Source organism: Sus scrofa, chromosome 8 (assembly GCF_054392235.1).
Source record: "Sus scrofa isolate SSC_HxYL_T2T_F1_AM1 chromosome 8, Sscrofa_HxYL_maternal_Yorkshire_Landrace_v2.0, whole genome shotgun sequence".
Lineage (NCBI taxonomy): Eukaryota > Metazoa > Chordata > Mammalia > Artiodactyla > Suidae > Sus > Sus scrofa.
Window position 1 is genome coordinate 120,084,161 of NC_139390.1, and position 19,408 is coordinate 120,103,568.

The following is a 19,408-nucleotide window of genomic DNA, read 5'->3' on the forward strand; positions in this document are numbered from 1 at the left end:
TCTGTCATACCCTGAAGGAGAACCAAAACACCAAAAACTGTACTTCAAAGCACAGAAACTCCTTACTAACTTAAAAGAAATGATCCAGCAATTTAATATGAAAATGAGTCAAACATATTTTAAAAAACAAACATAATTGGAGGCCTATTGAATGAAGCAAAAGAAATAATTAAGGTTTTTTTTTTCTTTTTTTCTTGTTTTTCTTTTCTTTTCTTTCTTTTTTTTTTTAAAGCAGATTGTTTTGGAAGGAAATCAGGCTTTTCTAAGAAACCCTATGCCTGTTGAATGCGGTCAGGTGGTTGCAACATGGACTTGAAAATGTAGAATTCATGACCCCCGCCTCTCCGGATTGTGAATGTCGGATAGACTCTAAGCTTCGGGAAACACTGTTTCGTAACTGTGCGTTTTTGGCTACCTATCACAGCAGCCTAGCTAATACAATATGATTTTTTAGGCTATTGCGTCTCATTCAATTACAGACTTTAAAGCACAAATGGAAATATCTTGCCACATGGTCCTCTGGTGGAAGGACACTGTGTGGTGACAAGTGACCAGAGGAGACCAATGAAAAGGAGGTGTGTGCTTACATCAGTGTCCATGGAACTCATATAAAATGTGTCACCAATGGGCACATAACCCAGACAGTCATGGTGACACAAGGTCAGTTTTCGGAAAGAGCTAAGGAGAGAGGCGTGGGCCAGAGCTGTGTATCATATAGAGTGTGAGCTGTGAGCCGAGAGCTGCAGGAGACCTGCAGAGTCTGTGCTGGAAAGATGAGATGCCTATAAAAAGGGAGTGGTGAGGAGAGGGTAGAGACAAGATTAAGAGTAGGAGCAGCTGATGCAGGTTTGGGAAAAGATTCATTTCTCCATACTAATAACTCTGCATTATTACTGATTGAAAAGCAGCCACCACGTTTACTGGGGTCCACATTGAGCATGACTACAACATACTTCTTTTTAGGCGAAGGGTCTCACACCACGGCTTGTTAATCTAACACCTGTGATGGAGTCCCCAGCAGGAGCTGCAACCCTGACCGCTTCCCTGTGTGGGAAGAAGCGGGAGAGCAGCCAGCACTGGACACATTTCATGGAAATACAAGAACCTCCAGAGGTGTAGACAGACAGAGCCGTCAGGAGTTGGGGAGACACCCTACCTAGAGCAGCAGTAAACATGCACCAATGAAGCAGAGTTATTATCTCAATTAAGCAACTGTCATGGCCATTAAGGAACCAATGAGGTTGCTCTGCGGTGTCTGTGAGTTTGCTAGGTGATGCCTGACTCAGTGCATTGACTGAGGCAGTGCACCGTGGTCATTATGAAGAATCCTCAGCCACTGCATACTCCTCTGAGTGCTCTGGGAATTACTGTTTGCATGGATCCTTGAGTGAACGAAGATGACTCGGGAAGTGAAAAGGACATCAGAGTCAAACGGAAACATTCAAATGGCCAGAATAGGTCTTGTTGAAACTGCTAAAACAGCTGTCTGAGCTTTTCTTGGAATTCTGGGCCATTCCCTCTCTCTGGCTGTCTCATGTCTTGTGATCTAAACAGCTCTCAGGGGTTCTTTGGTCAAAGCACGCTGGCCCTGCTTCCTCCTTTTGCTTGGCTGGCAACTCTCACATAGACTTCAATGGCCAAAGGCTGTCAACAGTTCATAAAAGGATCAAACACCTTAAGATGTTGTATACAAGTCCCAGTGATGTTTTCAAAAACACTTCCTTTCCTAGTTCCTCACAGATAACCTTTTGGCATGCAGTGAAGTAATTTGGAGGGCCATTCCGATGTGGGGGAAATTTTTCCACCCACTGGTTGTCATCATACATGGTTTGGTCAGAGAGACATTTCATCAATGGAACCTTGTAATATTCCTGTTAGCAACCTTCCTCTTCCTAGGGGATGGAGGTCAAGGGAAGGTCTCTCAGAGGAGGCCCATTGTAAGCTTGGGCTTACTTTCATGTCTGCCATCACAGTTCTTAACCATGCGTCCCCAAAGAGAAACAAAAGAAAACACAGCTTTCCGTGATGCCTATTGTCTTCGTGCCAGCCTAGTTCTAGCAAAGAGTTTCAAAATGAAGTGAAGGTTGCAGGGTTTTTTTTCCCCTCCTTAATTTCCAACTCTGAGGCTAAATATGAGTCGAGTGTTTAAAGAGGACTTAGAGGAGAAAGAGCAGGAAGAATATTTGGCAGGCATCCTATCCTTTTCCTAGTGGGGTTTTCGTGCTTTATGGGACAGGAGACAGAGAATGGATGAGCTGGAAAGGGAGGGGGGGGCACTGACCCACTACTCAAAGAATCACAATCTCTGAGCAGACTATGAAAAAAAAACTTTTTTTGTATTCTTTTTAGGGCCACACCCACGGCATAGAGAAGTTCTCAGGCTAGGAGTCGAGTCAGAGCTACAGCTGCCCGCCTACACCACAGCCACAGCCATGCAGGTTCTGAGCCACATCTGCAAGCTACACCATGGCTCACGGCAATGCCTGATCCTTAATCCACTGGGTGAGGCCAGGGATTGAACCCGCATCCTCATGGATACTAGTCTGGTTCTTAACCCATCGAGCCACAATGGGAACTCCAGACTATGAAAACTTTTTTTCCTAAGACCTCTTTTGAGACCCTGAAGCTTTTCTCCACTGGGGTTCCTTCCATGGACCATAAAACAGAAAATGATGTGAGTGATATATTCACAGTTCTCCCATGGATGGCAGAGTGCTAGTGTAATTCTGGAAGGTACAGAGAAGAGAAGTTAGTTTAGTGTAGGCAACAGATACTTTATAGCAATTAGGGCTTAATTCCATTTGGGAACTGGCTTGATAGGGAAACATCACACCGAAAGGCCTGGAGTCAGAAGATTTAGATAAAAATGGCCTTTTCAAGAAGCACAGGAGGTCCATCCATGGCACAGAGGGTTAAGAATCCAACTGCAGTATGTTGGGTCACTGTGGAGGTGTGGGTTCAATCACCAGCCTGGCACATGGGTTAAAGGATCCGGCATTGCTGCAGTTGTGGCATAGGTCAAAGCTGTGGCTTGGATTCAATCCCTGGCCTGGGAACTTCCACATGCCATGGATGCGGCCATAAAATAATTTTTAAAAAAGAAGCAAAGATGATTAAAGTGCTTTAAAAATAAATGAACATACTTGAAATTTAACTTTAATATCATCACAGTTCAGGGAAATTGTTTCCAGATGAATCCAAGAGAAGCTCCAAAAATCTTTTAAAGCTTTAGATGGGAGGTTCACAATAAAAGGAAACAAAATCACTCCACTTTGGATTCAAATGACCAAAAATTAGCACATCTCCCAAAGTATTAATTTGATGGAAATTTGTTAACGTCTCCTTTCTACCGATAAACCTTTTGTTGGGCACTGTCTGGGTGATGGGCATTAGGGACCTAACATATATTTTAGCTCTAAGTCAGACACTGTTGTCCAGGCACCCACAGTCAGCACAGGAAGGACAGAAGTAAGACAGCTCTGGGAGTGAGAGACAGAGATGGATGCAAGTGATATCGAGGGAATAGAATCTTTGTGAGTTAGTAATCAGCTGAATTTGTAGACTGAAGAAAGGGGCTCATTTGGGTGGTTGGTTTTTCCAGGTCTTAAGTGGAAAATATATGACATAGAATTGAGTTGTGGTTGTGACTGCTGTGGCTGTTACTGTCGTGTGGGTGGGGGTGAGATGGTGATGACAAGCTTATGGTTGGGAGAATCTGAGGTTTGAGTAAGGCATCCAAGTGAAGGTATACAGTGAACAGCTGGACACAGGGCCGGGTTTCAGGAGAGAGACCGCATCTGGAGATGCAGACCTGAGAGCTATGGCAAGTTGTGGAATACATTTCACTCATTCCTGGAGGATGTGTTCACTGTGGAGAGGAAAGGTCTTCATTTTTGATAACTTGAGAAGTAAAGCTATATTTTTGGTACCAGCAGTTGTCCTGCACATTCAAAAGATGATATAGGAGTTCCCACCGTGGTGCATTGGGTTAAGAATCTGACTGCAGTGGCTAGGGTGGCTTTGGAGGTGCGTGTTCGATCCCCTGGAACAGTGGGTTAAAGGATCTAGTGTTGCTGTAGCTGTGGTGTAGGTTGCAGCTGTGGCTTGGATTCGATCCCTGGCCTGCAAACTTCCATATGCCGTGGGTGTGGCCACGAAAAAAGATGATACACATGCAGTCATCAGAGGAATTCTTGGCCTTGACTCTGACCCAAGGAAACACCTTTGCAGGCTTGCTGCTTTCGGTACCAAATTCAACAGCTTTGACACTGTTTTCTTGGACAGAACTCCTTTTTCTCTCCCTTCAAATACTATAATTCTCTAGTTTCCCCTAAGCACTTGACTTCCCTGAGAGAGACCAAAAAACCATCTGTGTTTCAATATGTTTTCTTTGCAAATCCATTTGATTATGCGGTACCTCGTGGGAGGAGATTAAATAGGAAGATCAGCTAATAGATTTTAATAAGAAATAGCATCCAAATAGCCAAAATTGTGTCAGAGTCCAAACAGTTAAAAATATTTGCCTTAATTCTTATGACAAAAGAGACAACTATGATGACATGAACAATTAAACACTGCCCTCTGTCTATAGACCATTACCCAGAAAAGCCTGCACAAGAAATACTGAAAACAATAAATAAAATAATGTTATGTGAAAAGCAAAATTTAGCACAGAGAAAAAATGAAAAGTCTTAATATAGCTACTTTCACCTAAATAAATAAATGAAAAAATTATTAGTGATAAGATTCAAAATCGTATGTAATAATTTATAGATACAGAAAAATTAGTGAGTTATATACATTAAAAGAGTAATTATCTCCAAATGAGGCAAAAGAGTTAATTGCAATATCTTCCTAAATGTACTGCACCTCAGAAGGGGGTCCTTACTATTGAGCTGGAACCCACTGTTGCAATACCCACGGCCAAAGTGAGAAAGCAGTTTTGTGAGGTTTATACATACATTTTGGTGGTTACGAAGTTGGGTTTTGGAGTCAGACTGTCTGGATTCAGATCCCTGCCCCACAGCATGATCTTGGGCAAATTACTCCTCCAAGTCTCCATTTTCTCATCTGTAAAATGGGGATAATATTTGAGCTTTTGGTTAGGGTCAGGAGAAGAAACAAAGGAGACAATATGGAGTCTGGATGTAGGAAAATATTCAATAAATATTATGAGGCCATGGTGAGGATGTTAATTGAGAGGGGTTTTGAATTGAAAATGTGACTTAAAACCATACATTAAGACAGGACGTTAAACACCATTATTAAATACACTATTTTCACAACACAATATGGATGGAGCATTAAAGCTGATGCATATGGCCGCACAGTCTATGCACTGCACAGTTCCCAGGCTCCATTCGCAGAGAGGGTGACATGTCTAGAGCCTGCTGGATTTATGCTGGCTCTAGCCAGAAATTAACTCATAGGACAAGGACTTCCCTTTTCTTCCCACCTTGAATTAAAAAAGAAGTTGCCTTTCCCCCCATCCAATCACAGGTCTTCTAGGCCTATCCACAGTTCTTCCTTTCTGTCACTTTACCATGGACCCCAAATAAATGCCTCTACATTTTTGACAACAACTGATCTATCTCCCATCCTTATAATTTTGGCCTTTTCCAGAATATCATACGAATTGAATTATATGGTATGTAGCCTTTATGATCTAGCTTCTTTCACTTTAAAATGCATTTGTAATTCAATCATGGTGAAATAAGAATCATTCTTTTTTACTCCTGAATAGTATTCCATGATAGGGATATACCACAGTTTGTTCATCCATTCACCTACTGAAGGACATCTTGGTTAATTCCAGTTTTTGACAATTAGGAATGAAGCCACTATAAACATTTGCATGGAAATTTTGTGTGGACATAAGTTTTCAAATCAGTTAGGTAAATGCCTAGGAGAGTGATTGTTGAGTCATATGGTAAGTCTATGTTTACCTTTATAAGAAACTGCAGGCGTTCCCGTGGTGGTGTAGTGATAACAAACCTGACTAGCATCCATAAGGACATGGGTTCAATCCCTGGTATTGCTCAGTAGATTAAGGATCTGGCCTTGCCATGACCTGTGTTGTAGGTCACAGACATGGCTTGGATCCTGCATTACTGTGGCTGCAGTATAGGCTGGCAGCTGTAGGTCTCATTCAACCCTTAGCCCTGGAACTTCCATATGCTGTGGGTGCAGCCCTAAAAAAATAAATAAATAAACTAAACTAACTAACTAACTAACTAAAGTCTTCAGAAAAGGGTAATTTCAAGACCTGGTTCTTCCATTTACTGTGGTACAACATTGAGTGAGTCATTTCACACTCTGACGTTCCATTTCCTCACCTGCTCTCCTACAGCATTTAATCACAATTTGTAATTCTTTGCATTTTTGTCTGTCTCTGCAAATAGAATATAAACTGCACAGGAGTAAGGGTCATGGATGTCTCAGTCTCTACAAGATACCATCATGTAGCATGGGGCCTGACCTATTGTGCAAACTCAATACAAAGATGGAATAAATGCCTTAACTTATATAAATAAAACCTAAATCATAAGATTTTTAAAAAGAACTTAAATGAGACAATTTTGGGCCAGTTATTTCATAAATTGTAAAGTACTGTCAAAAGTAATATCATTATTAACCAGCTAAATGTTTCACTTGAGTCTTTCTGAATTTACTCCAAAAGGTGAAATGAAGTCTTACTAGCTGTGCTGTAACTAGCCACAATGCAGCATGGGCAACATGGCCAATGAGACATGTAACCTCTTTAGGCCATGGCTAGATATTCTAAAATGGAGCCAGTCCATTTCATTCTGATGTGAGAACAAAATAAAATAATGTGTGTGGTAGACTGAATAGTAGCTTCCAAACATTCTAGGCCCTGGAACCTATGAATTTTACTTTGTATGGAAAAAAGGACTTTGCAGGTGTGATCAAATGAAGACTCTTGCAATGGAGAAATCATTCTGGATTATCCAGGTGGGCTCAGTGTAATCACAAAGGTCCTTCTAAGAGGGACAGAGGAGGACTCGGAGTGGAGGAGGCCATGTGATGATGGAAGCAGAGGATAGAGTGATACACTTTGAAAACAGAGGAAGGGGCCACAGGCAGCCACCAGAAGCTTTTGGCAAGGAAAAGGCATCTCCCCTCAGAGCCTCTAGAAGGAACCAGCCTACTGAAACTCTGACCTCAGCTCAGGAAGACCGATTTCAGACTTCTGACCTCAGAACTTTAAGAGGATAAATTTGTGTTAAGTTGAAAAGGAAAGAAGGAAGGAAGGGAGAATCATATTGCTGCTGAAAAGACAGAACCAAGAAGGAGTTTCAGGGAGAACGCACCGCTCATGTTGCCAGGTTTACTGGCCCTCAACCTGCAGTCGCAGATTAGCCTGAAGGTGCTTGTGCCTATTCTATAGTCCCTGGCAAAGGATGGGTCACTTGGGTTATTGCTAAAGATAGATCTGCAGCAACCAGTCCCCAGAGCAGCAGATATAAGGTGGATGGAAAATGAATCTCCCTCTAGGAGTGTATTAGCTCTGGCTTCTATAACAAAATGCTACAGGCGGGATGGCTTAAACAACATTCTCACATTTCTGGAGGCTGGCAAGTCCAAGATCACGGTGTCGGCTAATTCAGTTACTGTTGAGAACCCTCTTCCTGGCTCTGTCTGTATGGTAGGGAGAGAGGGGGAGCTCTGGTCTCCTTTTCCTATGAGGACACTAATCTCATCATGACCTCATCTAACTCTCATCACTACTCCGAGGCTCCACCTCCAAATACCATCACATAGGAGATGGGGCTTTAACACAGGAGTTTAGGGGGGAACACATTCAGTCCATAACAAGGGTACAATAATAGCAACGGCAATACAGTAATAATAGCATTTAAGGACTAAGCTTGAGACGAGATTTAGTGTAGATTCCACTCCATGAGAATAGTCAAATGAAGAGAATGAAATTACATTTAATGTTTACTGAACATTTACTCTGTGCCAAACGCTATTAACTCCACTTCACCAATTAATTCTCACCAAAAAAGTCCTACAAGGTAGACACGTTCCCCATTTTAAAGATGAAGAAACGGAGGTCATACAGGTTAAATGACTTGTCCAAGGCTGCAGAGCTAGGAAATGGTCTGAACCTCCACAAAACCATTATGAGGAAGGGTCCTGGAACCCTAATGTTTCCAGGGTGAGAGGGACGTTAAAGACCCTCCCTGTCCTTATTTTGAGAATGAGGAAACTAAAACCCAGTGTCCATCGTCACTCAGTCATTCAACGATTTATTGCAGAACCAGAACCAGAACTCAGGTTTGCTTACTTTCAGTCCAGTGCGGCCTCTACAGTTCTACAGATGTTACTGGATGAGACTGAACAGCCAGATCTCAGCAGAGAGTGAGATTTGCTTTCTGACAATTCCTGTCCAGAGCGTATTTGCCTGTACCCTAGAGGCAGTGCTGCAGCAACCGCTATACAAAGGGGATCCAGCCAGTCTCCTTCCCCAGCTGAACCCCAGCAGCCTCCCTGGCGGCCTATTTCAATCCGGCCCCACCTTCCACACCTCCCCTTCCCTGAGATCTTCTACAATGGCCTCAACTCTATCAGTGCCTCTAGGCAGCAGGTTTGAAGAAGAGAGGAGGGTGGGAGGAAAAGGTGAAACAGGTGAAGAAGACAGAACATCTCACACCCAGGGAGAACATCTACAGTGTCCCAAAGATAAAGGAAGCTAAAAACACGTTCTGAGCACAAATGACAACGTAGTAGTTAATTCGAGGCTTCTTATGAGGCCTACTGTAAAGATTGCATTTATTTGGGCATTTATAGTCTGGCATCTTACTTTTAAAAAATGACCCTATTACTTTATAGTCACACATCATATTCAACCCCTCATAATGTCATATAAAAGGGAAATAATAACACCTTGTGTTTATATAATGCTTTCCAGCTTACTAAGCACTTTCACAGCCATGATCTCTTTTAATCCTTACAGTAATGTTGTGAAGTAGCCAAAGAAGGTTATTATTAATCCCATTTTACAGATGAGGAAACTGAGGTTCAGAGAGAGTAAATGAATTGGCTCAGGGGGTGCTGAGACCGAATGCACACTGGGGACAGAGCAGTGCTCTGTGAAGCACCACAGAGCACTAAGCGTGGCCAACAGTAGGGATGTTTTTCTATTTCAGGGATTCAGGATTCAAATCAAGTATCAAGTCTGGGTACGGAAAGAAGACTCTGCAGGTGTATGGATTCAGTGAGACAACACCCGGAGGGATCAGGAGGTGGCAATTCTCTACAAAGAGGGAATGGGAGGTGCAGCTTCAAGACAGGCATAATCCTATAACATCACGGCATAATCCTATAACATCACGGGTACAAAAAGCTAATGAAACAGAGTCCAAGAAAGCCTTAGGAAGGTCACAGACAAATAAATCGGGGGGAAAAGAGGACAACAGGAAAGAAAAATGGAAATGATGAAAAAACAGCAAAACAGAAAGACATTCCTGGAACTCTTTCTACCAAAAATAACCACGTATTTCTAATCTCCCCACACACACATAATTTCAGGAGAACTAAGCATACACATACTTCTAGGCTAAGCTACTGGCGAATATTTACATAATTCTGCAGTATGGGAAGCTTTCTAAGCATGATACCAAGATAAAAATCACTAGGAGAAGATTTATAGATACTTTTACACTTTTTTTTTCTTTTTATGGCCACGTCCACGGCATATGGATGTTCCCGGGCTAGGGGTTGAGTTGGAGCTGCAGCTGCCGGCTTACGCGGCAACACTAGATCCAAGCCGCATCTTCGACCTATGCCACAGCTTATGGTAGCGCCAGATCCTTAACCTACCTACCGAGTGAGGCCAGGGATTGAATCAGCATCCTCACAGAGACAACGTCGAGTCCTTATCCCACTCAGCCACACCAGGAGCTCCCAATCACACAAAACTCAAACATTTCTTTCTTAAGTCAAAATAAAATAAAATGCCACAAAGAAAATTATAAATGAAAAGGACAAATTGAAAAAAAATTTTTAAATATGTTAATGTCTTCATTTAAAAAATCTCTAACAAATTAATGATAATAACAATAATAAAGTGAATTCCTCATTTGAAAAATAAGGGCTTGGAACATGAACAGGAAATTCAAATTAGAAAAAAATACATATGTGGCTGGGAAGAATATGATAATATGTTCTATCCTTATTTGTAATTATACCAATGTGCACTAAAATAAATGCACTTTATTGATGTAGAAAAATGTTTTAATAAGTGTATAAAAGAGATTACTAAACCTTATGTTTAGTATTGTTCTTTAATAAAAATACACATCTAAGTTCTGGAAGAATAGCAGTACTGAGATATTAACAGAGGTTACCTCTAGGCAGAAGGATTATGGATACTTGAAGTCCACAGTATCTTTTCTTTTTTCAATTTTAAGAGTAATGAACATGAATTACTTTTGCAATAAAGAAAGCAAATAGGCCATTACACCTGTAAGCAGAGACATCACTTTTCCCTACACCGTTGTTTCTATTTAAAATCATTCTGACTTACAGCATTTGGATTTTTTTTGTCTTTTTAGGGCCACACCTGCAGCAGCTGGAGGTTCCTGGACTAGGGGTCGAATCAGAGCTACAGCTGCCTGCCTATACCACAGCCACAGCAACAAGGGATCTGAGCTGCATCTACAACCTACAACACAGCTCATGGCAATGCCGGGTCCCCCACCCACTGGGAAAGGCCAGGGATTGAACCCAAATCTTCATGGATCCTAGCTGGGTTAACCACTGAGCCATGAAGGGAACTCCCAGCATTTGGATTTGGAACCCCCATTTTAGGGATACGATCTGCCATGACATGGGAAAACTGTGTACCCTCTATCTGAGTGAGTAATTCCAGTTGGCTTGTTCCTCACCTGGTGTTCCAGTCCTTCAGGGTAATTTGCATAGTTACCTCCTGGCCTCCTAGGTACAATTGCTCTACTAGGAAAGAAGTACCTTGATTATTATTTAAATAAACAGCATAATCATAAATGGTATCTTCTGGAATGTGGGATGTTGCCTATTTTTCTTTCATAGCAAAATTAGATTTACATATATTTTGTGTATGCTCTGTTAGAAACAGAACTTCTGAAGAAATCCCCCACTGGGTCAGAAGGAGACTCTAATGCAACAGATTTGTTCCCATTTTAGACATTTCTTTCTTTCGTAACAGTGCTCCTTAATACAACAGCCCCGTGAACAAGCACAATCTGCCATCCATACCATTGTTTAACCGTATACAGATAAAGATAATGAGAAAATATTCTGATAATCAATCAAGGGACACTACCAGAACCCAAATAAAAGGCAGTTTGACAAAATGTTGTTTTCTGTCTCTCAATATTCCAAAGAGTGAGCTCACACTCATCGGAGAAGAGGAATCATCTAATATACTTCAGGAGACTTTGAAATTGAGACTTATCTTTGTTTTCCGTGGCCCCTCACTAAGACACTTCACTGCAGCGAAGATCAAGGTAGCATACAGATTCTACATACACCACCTGTTATGTTTCTCATACCATAAGAGTAAAGAAAAAATTCTCCATAAAAAGGTATCGGTATGTTGTACCACAGAGCACATGGCTAAGGAGTTCCCTTGTGGTGCAGCAGGTTAAGGATTGGGCATTGTCACTGCAACGACTCAGGTGGCTGCTATAGTGTGGGTTCGATCCCTGGCTCAGGAACTTCCACAGGCCATGGGCACAGCCAAAAAAATTAAAAAAAATTTTCTTTAAAAAGAGCACATGGCTGAAGTAGAAAGGGCTCTGCTCCTGCTGAATCCTGTACAAAACAGATCACTTTGTGTCCTGGGGCCACTAGGCACTGCCCCTTCTCATGGCCAGATCCCCTGACTACCATCATCCCATAAATGCTCTGGAAAGACCGTGTGCCAGGTGAAAGAGGTTTCTCTGGTTCTCCATCTCCAGCTAGCCTGCCAGGACTGTGTGTGCACGTGTGAGGGTTTCATCTGGAACCCAGGTTGCAAAGGTCATTGAATCAGGCAGAACCTGGCCGGTAGCAGTGAAAGATGTTTCATTAATAATAACGATGATGCCACCTCACACTTTTCATCTTCAAAGCACTTTACAAACAGTAATTACATCTCCTAACACGCACGAGGGAAGCACGTAAACATCATTATCCCCATTTTATGGATGGAGAAACTGAGGGCAAGTAGCCAAGCCAGTGGCCCCAGGCCCAGAGGAGACAGAGTCGGAGCGGGGATCAGAGGGCAGCAGCTCCTGGTGTCTGCCTGTCCCCTCCGGCTCACACCCCGGGCCCGTGTCAGGGAAAAGTGGCCGTGGAGCCGAACGCAGCGGGGGCCGAGGAGGGCAGCCTCTCCCAGCAGGCCGGGCTCTGGCCTCACTGCCCGGGGAAATGAATGCCGCTATTCATCGTGTGGGCAGTTTGTGGGCATTCACTTCAAGATTCTTGCAAAATAACAATAAAAACCCTATTGAGGCTCCTTTCTCCTCGGACCACGTATTTCCTGAGTTTTTCCTTGAAACTAGGGGATGCGTGGTACATCCACGCCCTCAGGAAGTGAGACTATTCAGCCCACCCGACAATTCTTGGGAGGCTGCTTTCAGAACTGTGACCGCAGACCAAGCCGCGCGGTAGGAACCTTCTCCTACGGGCTTCTGGCCGAGCTCCTTCCTTCACGAGACATTTAAGAGCCATCTGGCCGGCTTCACACTGGAACACTTATCTGGCTGCCTTCTCTCCGTGAGCCCCCAGCTCCCTGTGTTCAAGAGGGACACATCTCAAGTAGCCGGCAATTAGACCGAAACCTTATATTAACACTGACGGAGGGAGGTGGGCCTCGGGAAACAGGACTTGAAAGGAAGTGAAAAACGGCTTATCAAGGAGGCACCTAGTCTCGGAGCAACGTTGCTGACCAAACCTCCGCACCAGCCCCGGCCCGAGTTTTACCCAGACCACCCTGCGAGGACCCGGTATCCAACAGCGCTCTCCAGTTCTTTTCCAAAAAACGCTGCTACCTACTCCCTAAGCTGCATTTCAATTCCCACCACTTCAGGTTTCCTTCAACAGCCTAAAGGTTGCCATGACCACCCACTTGACGTGTGTGGCACATCTAGGAGCTGCTGCTTTCAGCATTATCTAGACGGTGGTGGTGTCATGACTTGGCCCCTAATGAAAGCGAATCGCCTTTGAAGTGCTGAACCAAAGATAACAAACAGTCATTCCCCTCAGCTCCATTCTCCCACTGGGGCTCCAGGATTTGCCTCCCACCTGGCAGCATGCACCCTGCAGAGCTGTGGATAGAGGGCGACTGTGCCTCTGCTGCCTCCTCCTCCCCGATTCTGTGGCGGGGGGACCAGACCTCGGGGAAGTTGGGAAGGTCTCTCGGAGAAGTCCTGGCCGGGAGAACACAGTTACTATCGGAGACTGGGGGAGGGGTGCACATCAGCGTCAGGCCCAGCCCTGCGGACCCTGAGGACAGAGGCCTGTGGCCCCTTGCCGGGCGTCACTGCTCACCAGTGATGGCGGCATGTTTGTCCCACCCATCTCATTCGCATCTCACCTACTGTTGAAACAGGTGGGTTTAGTCGTGCACCGGCTTACACAGTTTGTACACAGCCTTCCAACCAGAGTGAAGTACTCCAGGCAGCAGACCTTGGGGGGTAGAAGCCCCCAGGGAGTGAGGCTGATGTCATGAACATGGGGATGAGGTGAACTGGACAAGACAACATAGCAATCAGGAGGGGCCTTCCTGTTCCACCTAACTGCAAGAATTGAACAATCCTAAAAATAACCCCAAAGCCTAAACAGCACTGTTAGGATAATGCCTTGGTCCTTCGGTTCCCCAGCAGGCAAAATTGCCCCCTCTGACCAAAGAGTGGACTAAGTGCACAGGAGGGCTTCTTCTCTGTCTGCCCTGAATGGACACCACCTCTCTCTCATTCTGTGACCCCAGCGGGGTGCATCCAGGCTCAGGCGTGACACGCGCTGCTCCTTCGGCCATGACATCCTGCAGGTGAAGGCTGCAGAGGAGGGCAGAGCAGGGAGGCTGAGCCACTCACCACATGAAAGAGCCCGGCTCGCTGCCAGGGCGCCGGCTGCGCAGTGACAAGGCGCGTCACACCTTGGATTTTGAAGTTCATAAATAGATCCACAATGTTGATACTTCAGGGGGATGGTGGGTGGGAGCTGAATTTCTGTTTCTCCAACTCTGTAATTAATTTATCCAGCAACGAGGCTATAATGATGCCAGGAAGAGAAAAAGAAGCCCTGGGGCCTGTCTGTGGCTTTTCCTCAGAATGACTGGGTGTTGCTCGGTTGGGGCTACAGCTTAGATGTGAATGAACTCAAAACTCTGTGTGTGTGCGTTTGATGCGATTATAGTGTTGTGTCTATGTGGTCGGGTGAGATGCGTATATCTGTCTGTGGTGTGAGTGTGAATGTGGTGTGGTGTGTGTATGTGTGGTGTGAGAATGAACATACGGTGTGTGTGTACACTGTAGTGTGTGTGGTGTGGGTATGTTTATGTGCGGTGAGTGTATGATGTGTGTGATGCATATATGTGTACAGTGTGTGTGTGCTTTGTGAGAAGATAAGGTAGGATGTGGTGCGTGTATGCATGATGTGTGTGTGCTATTTACGTGTGTGTAGTGTGGGAGCATGTGTAAGGGTGTGAGGTGTGATATGAATGTGCTGCAGCGTGTGTGTTGCATTTATGTATGTGATGCGTGGTTTGTGTGGAGCATTTATGTCTACGATGTATGCATCCATGATGAAGCATGTGAGGTTTGCTATGTGTGTTCTGTAGGGCGTGGCGGTTATGTGTATGTGGTATGTGTAATATCTGCTGTGTGTGGCGTATTTATATGCGTGGTGTGCAGATGTGATGCAGAGGTGTTAGGTGTGCAGATGTGATGCAGAGGTGTTAGGTGTGCTATATATGCTATCTGAGGTATATATGAGTGTGTAGTGTGTGTAGATTATAAGTCTGTGTGTTACATGTGGTATGAGTGTGTGTATGTATTATGTATGGTATTTCTGAGTGTGTGTGGTGTGTGTGTATTATGTGTGGTATGTCTGAGTGTGTATTATGTACCATAAGTCTGAGTGGGCCTGGTGTGTACGTGATTGTGTGTGTGTGTGTGTGTGTGTGTGTGTGTGACGTGTGCGCGGGCTCGCCGGGAGCACTTGTGCAGGCAGGCCCGGCCTCTCGTCTTTGATGTGAGCAAGGAGGTATCCAGCGCAGCTGGCTCCGTGTCTGCCGCTCGGCTCTGAGGGCTAAATCCCAGGGTAGGAAAAAAGCAAGCGCTGCTACAGCGCCACACCCTTGAGCCCCTTGGGGAAGGGTTTGAATTGCGGCTGTTCAGCTGGGATTCTACCAAGCTCCTGCCCAGCCCTTGGGCACATTGCTGAATCCCGCCTTGTTTGTGGGAGTCCAGAGAGCTGGGGAAGGGGGATTGTGAGGCCACTTGCAGAGGAGTTCTAACCCACCCAGGCCTGTTATGACACCTGTAACACACGTGTGACAATGTGTCCCTCTGGTATGAGAATTTCATAAAAATTGCTGCACGGTTGCTATTTCCCACCATTGCCTTCAATGTGGGTGTGAGTTTGCTCCACACTTGGAATTATTCTTTGGCTGCGGCCATTTCAGTACTCACCTCATCCCTAAAAACTCCCGTCTCCAAAGCTCAGAATTGATTGGCAAGTAATAGGCCTGAGGGCTGGCTCTTGTCCTCATTTTCTATTTCTAGCACCTGTGGAATGGGTGGATCTGGGGACAGTAACTCAGCTTCCTCGTCTCCAGCCCCCAGGGCCAGTGCTTTGCCAGAGAGTGGGATGCAGGTAATGGTTAAGAGCAAGGACTTTCAAGGCTCTGCCTATTGACTGCTGTGTGACTTTGGACAAATCACTTAACTTCTCTGAGCCTCGGTGTTTTCAAATCTCTAAATTAGAGCTCATAGGAATACTTCATTCAAAGCATTATTTGGGGGTTAAGTGAGGTAATGAATAATAAACTCTAGCATGGTGCCTAGCACACAGTAAGCTGTAAATATGCTTTATAAAGTAATTCCCTCATTCCCCGGAGTCGGTATTATACACATACAAAAGGAGGCTCAGACAGGTAAAGCAATTTGCTGCCAATCATACAGCTAATAAGAGGTGGGCCTGGCTGTCCACCCACGTCTGTCTTGCCAGCACACTCGTGGCTACGCTAGTTGTCTTCTACTCCCAACACATCAGGCTACCTGCACTTGCAGCCTTTAGAGACCTCTCCCCAGGACTAGAGCATACACTGTCATCCAGGTATGCTCTAGTCCTGAGGATATTTTAGGGAGAAGCCTAGGAAGAAAGAAGAAAGTGCCATGGACTGGCAACATGGGATTACTTCCTTCAGGAGGAGCCGGAAAGTGCCCTGGCCTGTATTTGTAGATTGGTAGAATCCTACATGACATTTTTGGGATTAAATAATTTGTTGCTGAGTGAAAACAAACGTGAGAGCTAGATTCCATGGCTACTATTACTAATAACAGAGCCCACTACACTCTCGTAGACCTCCATGCCTTTGCACAGACTGTTCCCTCTAAAAGGAACACCCTTCCTCCTCTCTCAACCAACACCTCCACCACGCGACTTTCTGCTCACTCCTGCTTTGAATATACCTCTCTTGTAAAAGTTGGCATGTGGATCTAGCCACTTGTTTACATGTCTGTTCCCTGCCCCTGTATTGAGCACACATGCCCAAGGACAGGTGCCCTGTTCTACTCACCTGTGCTTCCTGACACCTGGCAGGGGTCCCTGATGAGAAAGCACTGACAGAGCTCCCATAGGGCTGTCACTTGTTGATGCAACACCTGTGGTGTTGGTGGCACTGACATCGTCCGGGTACCATACTGACGTGCCCAGTACAGAGCAGAAAGAGGCACAGGCTCAGAGGTGTAGGGGACGCAGCACCAGGGGCTCCACAGAAAAGAGAAACCACTTCAAGCATTTACAGCAAAGGGAACGGATGCAGAGAATTGGTTTCACAGGTGCTGAAAGACCTAAGAGGCCAAACAGAAGAAAAGAGAAGCCAGAAATCAGCAACAGGTGGGAGCCACTGTCCGTCCTAGAAGGTAAAGACAGGCGGTGGCAGTTCCCAGAGCCCGAGAGCCAGGCAACCTGACAGAGGGTGGAACCAGAGAAGGCTGTCCTGGGAGTGGGTGTCACCAAGGAGACATGGACAGCAGGACCTACTGCCTCCCTGTCTCTGGCGGGTGCCCCCAGTGGCCTCTTCCAGCTACAAGGGTCCTCCTGCAAGAGCAGCACCTTCAACACAGAGCCAAGCCGGGGGAGGGTGGGAAAGGACCAGCCCACAGTGCACCTGTGGGAGGAGGGTGGCTTTAGAGGGAATTCAGAGAATCAGCTGCAAGGGTGAAAGTCATGCTAGCATACTGGTTTCAGGCAGGAAAGTGTATTAGGTGACATGTAAAAAAAAAAAGTCATAAGACCATATATGTTTATTTTCTTTAGTTACTATGGGCCAGGAGCCTGTGCATGACTTGTTTGGGTTCTTGTTCAGGGTCTCAAGTGGCTGCAGTCAGGGTGTTACCTGAGCCATGTTTTTATCCAGAGACTCGAGAGACTTGGGGAGCCTCCACCAGAAAGTTCACACAGGCTGTTGGCATAATCACTTCCTTGTGGCTGTAGGACTGAGGGCCCGGCTTTTTGCTAGTTTCAGGGGGAGGCCATCCTCAGGCCCTAGAGCTGCTGCAGTTGGTAGCTACATGGACTCCTCCAAAGGGGTCTCTTACTTCATTAAGCCCATAAGGAGAGTCTCTAGCTCCAGTCTGCCAAGAGGAGCCTCATACAACAGAGCTAATCCCATGTACGGGATCCCCTCGCTTCCGCCACATTCTCTGCTTTAGGAGCCCAGGAGCCTCTTGGGGAGGGCACGTTGGGAAGCACTAACCTAGGGGCAGGGATCACTGGGGGATCACCGGGGTCTGTCTGTGACAGTACATATCTCACCCTGGAGCTCTCACACTTTAGCTCTGATTTCCCTCTTCAGCAGGCCTGAACTTTTGAAGAGTTTTTACACTAGAGAGTGAAACCATAGGAACACTCCTGTGAATCTTTTGTCATCTGGCTCTGGAAATTAGCATTAAAATCCGCAGACATTACAATTAGTGAAAGCTCAGAGATACTATAAAAATTTGCTAAGGCAAATCCCCTGCCAAAAAGCTTTAATATTTTGCAAGCCTTTGGACCAAAAAAAAGAAATCCAGTTCTAGGAATTTTCTCAAAGAAAATTATCATGAATGTATGCAAAGATTTAGCTACAGGGATGTTCACCACAGCATTGCTAATGATTGCAAAAAAACAAAAATGCCTAAACTCCAAACAACCTATTGTTTTACAATAGGATATTAACTAGTTAAGCTATGATACATTCATGCCATAGAATATGATGGCTCTTTTGAAAATAATGTGGAAGAATATTGAAGTACATGGAAAAATGTTTACAATGTAATGCCAAAATAGGGAAAGGTCTTAGAACAACACAGACACCGTGATCCTATTTTGTCTTTGCTTTTGTTTCAGCAGATACAGGCATGGATAAATGACTGGAAAGATTTGCACAAAATCCTAACAATGATATCTTTGGAAAATGAGATTAAATGTGATTTTTCTTTTGCCCTATTTTTCTACCATAAGCATTGATTAATTTTATAGGGAGAAAAATGTTTATTTACCTATTTGTTTTTTAATTGAAGTATAGCTGATTTACAACGTTGTGCTAGTTTCTGGTGCATAGTAAAGTGATGCAGTAATACATATATATATATAATCTTTTCCATAGTCTTTTCCATTATGGTTTATTACAGAATATTGAATATAGTTCCCTGTGCTACACAGTAGGACCTTGTTGTTTATCTATTTTATATATAGTGGATTGTGTCTGCTAATCCCAACTCCTATTTTATCCCTCCCCAACACCTCTCCCCTCTGATAGTCATAAATTTGTTTTCTATGTCTGTGAATCTATTTCTGTTTTTGTTTTTGTTTTTAATTGGCAGCACCCATGGCATGTGGAAGTTCCCAGGCCAGGGGTCAAATAAGAGCCATAGCTGGGGTCTACACCACAGCCACAGCAACACCAGATCTGAGCTGCCTCTGTGAACTATGCTGCAGCTTGTGGGAACACTGGATCCTTAACCCACTGGGCGAGGCCCGGGATCAAACCCGCATCCTCACAGAGGCAACATTGTGTCCTTAACATGCTGAGCCACACAGGAACTTCCATTTCTGTTTTGTATATATCATGCATATGTGATAAAATACATTTGGATTTTAACTAAGTTTTTTATTTGAGACAATTTCAGATTCTTGTGCAGTTACAAGA

The 19,408-nt window shown here is 44.6% G+C and overlaps 1 long non-coding RNA gene across 4 annotated transcripts in view; it reads right to left on the minus strand.

The window, feature by feature from the left end:
- LOC100738196 (uncharacterized) overlaps window positions 1–19,408 on the minus strand; it is a 282,304-nt gene that overhangs the window by 70,540 nt on the left and 192,356 nt on the right. For 3 of the 4 annotated variants that reach the window (XR_014813233.1, XR_014813235.1, XR_014813234.1), the window contains exon 4: window positions 4,962–5,070. This is a non-coding gene — a long non-coding RNA (uncharacterized LOC100738196). Of the gene's footprint in view, window positions 1–4,961; window positions 5,071–16,792; window positions 17,067–19,408 lie in introns of all 4 variants that reach the window. The other variant, XR_014813236.1, reaches the window with a different exon arrangement.